Source organism: Centroberyx affinis, unplaced genomic scaffold (genome assembly GCF_046629955.1).
Source record: "Centroberyx affinis isolate AG114_WGS23_722 - 3 ecotype Tasmania unplaced genomic scaffold, CSIRO-AGI_Caff_v1 ptg001046l_1, whole genome shotgun sequence".
NCBI lineage: Eukaryota > Metazoa > Chordata > Actinopteri > Beryciformes > Berycidae > Centroberyx > Centroberyx affinis.
In genome coordinates, this window is record NW_027279600.1 from 68,085 (window position 1) to 70,803 (window position 2,719).

At 43.9% G+C, this 2,719-nt stretch overlaps 1 pseudogene; it reads right to left on the minus strand.

Annotated features, from left to right (window-relative positions):
• Window positions 1–914: 914 nt before the first annotated feature.
• LOC139647085 (uncharacterized) lies at window positions 915–1,993 on the minus strand (annotated as a pseudogene).
• Between the last annotated feature and the right edge of the window lie 726 nt (window positions 1,994–2,719).

A 2,719-nucleotide genomic window follows, 5' to 3' on the forward strand; every position in this document is an offset into this window, starting at 1 on the left:
GGTAGGTGTGTCTTTTGTTTTGTTGCTCTCTTCCGGGTTGGAGGACTGAGAGGAGTTTGTCTTGTCCTCGAGGATGAGTGTTTGTCCGATGGGGGTAAGGGATTGAAAATGTTTTTAGTCTATAAGTAAATTGAAGTGGACTATTGTGTTTTTGACTGTAATTCTCTGTGCATTTCAGTGCGATATTGCAGCATGTTAGTGTGCTCTTCAGCTGGTCGGAAGTAGACCTGGTGCGGGAGAGTCCATGCCGATGCAGCAGGTATTCATAGTAGCCGATTGTTTGTGTTTGTTTTTATATATTTTTAGTCTGATAAATAAATAAAGTAATTGTTTTTAATCTAGGTACGGAAGAATGTGAATGCTTAATGTATTAACTGTGAAATGATTGCGTTTTTCTTTATTAGTCCGCCCGGGTCTTGCAGGACTCTAGGACGAAAAGAATTGGGAGGTCGTCCTGTAAGGGCGGACTAAGACATTGTTTATGTTTGTTTGTTGTTTGTTCAGCTCCACACTTCTCAGCTCCCCGAAAGACGCGGGTAGCTTGTACCCTGTTAGCCCGAGAACTTATAGGAGTGTCTCACCTGTTTGCTTATATACTTGCACGTGTGAAGTGGAGTGTCCACAAAACCTAGTGTGAAACGTTGTAGTGCCCTGTGTCCTGGAGTGTGGACCTTATCACTAGTAGAGAATAAACTTTCCCGGTTAACTAGTATACAAAGAATACGGAGCAAGGCTCGGGGGTGCGGGAAGTGTGGTTATTGTTTTGTACTGTCCCTTGTTTTGTAATAAACCCTGGCATTTGCATTTTCTATTTAACACCGGTTTCTGTCATAGTTATTTGGAGTGGGCACCACCACACCTTGCCTCCTGAGAATATCCTATGCAGAGAGGCATCTGCAGGTGTAACATTCAGATTATTTTTTTCCTGCTGCTTCCTCTGCCTGCTGTGCTAAATCCTCGATGTACTTCTTTTTGTCTCTTCTAACACTTTTCTTCACTTCCTTGTTTGCTGCTTCATATTCTTTCTGTGCTGCTGCCTTTTTTGCTCTAGTTTTACATCTATTAACTACCTCCTTTTTTCACCTTCTCTCACTCACTTTCTTGTACGTTTCTGTGGAGCCAGGGTTTGCTTTTTGTCTTTTTTCTCCCTACCACTTCTTCACATGTCTCCTTCCATATGGTCTTCAGATCTTTCCACATCTCCTCCAGTGATCTTGGGGTTTCTGTTACTTGGTCATGTAGTGCTTGAAGCCGGTTGTGTAATGTGACTTGATATAGTTCCAATGTGCTTATATCTTGAAATTGCTGTATATTGAATTGGACTCTTCCTTCTCTGGGCTTCATGCACTTCAGTTTCAGCTGGGTCCTTGCTATGACTAGGTGATGGTCAGACCCAGCGTCAGCTCCCCTTTTCACTCTGACATCCAGCAGTGAGCGCCTAAACTTCCGGCTGATGCAGATGTGGTCATTCGTCTTATCTTTGTGTTCATGTCTCCCATTAAAATCATGATGTCCTTTCCTTTATTGGTTTGGGGAATGTGATGTAAAAGGTTGTAGAAGTGGTCCTTGATTTCATCATCTGCGTCGTAGGGGTGTAGCATTGTACTATTTGAAGGTTTATTTTCTTATGCATAGTATGGAATTTTGCTGTAATGATCCTTGAGTTAACGGGTTCCCAGCTGATGAGGGCCCTCTTAGCTTCTTTGGATAGCATGAACCCTACTCCCTCTGTATGTGGTGCAGAGTCTTCTGGGTGCCCCGAGTACAATATGGACTCACCACTGGCCAGTTTAACCTGCCCTGACTGGAGCCATCTGGTTTCACACAGACCCAGGAGAGACATTCTGTACCTCCTCATCTCCCCCGCTATTACTGCTGTCTTTCCTCCTGCATACATGGTCCTGACGTTCCATGTTGCAATGTTGGTGGATCGTCTAGGGGTCAGAAGGTTCAGACGCACTGTCTCCTTGCGGTTTTCCGTGTACGTCGTCATTTTCTCTTTAGTTTGTGAAACTGAAGAGTCTTCCTTTCCAAGACTTTAGGATTTTTTGGTTTTCATCGACGTTTCTGTAGCATGGATGTTTTCACGGGGTTGGGATTGCTAGCTCCAAGCCCAACCTTCCACCATTTCTGGTTTCTGGTCTGTTTTGGAGTTGACTTGTTAGCCCCCTCTCCTAGCCTATCCAAGTAATGGATTACAGTCTCATACCACGTGAGACCAGACAGGCAGGGTCGTGTACAAGCTGTCTCGGCACGTCAAGCTCAGCCAACTCCTGCTACTGTGTAGTGAAAGCTGCACCCAGTACAAGCAGTGTAACTAGTGCAAGCATTTCATACCAGCAACGCGAGACAGATGTATCATCATATCTTACTACAAAAATGTAAGATGGGGTTTCTTGGATGGTTAACTAAATTAAGTTATAGTTCATTTATTTATGTAGCCCTTTATCATGTATCAAAGGACCTTACAGAGAATGAGCCTAACTAGATCTAACTGATCAACAATCAATCGTAGAACAGAAGAACATATAAGATATCAATGACATACCCTACTAGCCCTAAATATCCAGTTATGGGGCCGGCTATCTCAGCTCATCCCCATGCTCCCTCCCTTTTTGAGTGTATTTTGCTCACATGGGTGAGGAATTACATGCATCTGCATCTGTGAAGGAGGGAGTCTGACCACTGGGACTGTATATGATGTGTGTGAACGCCAAGA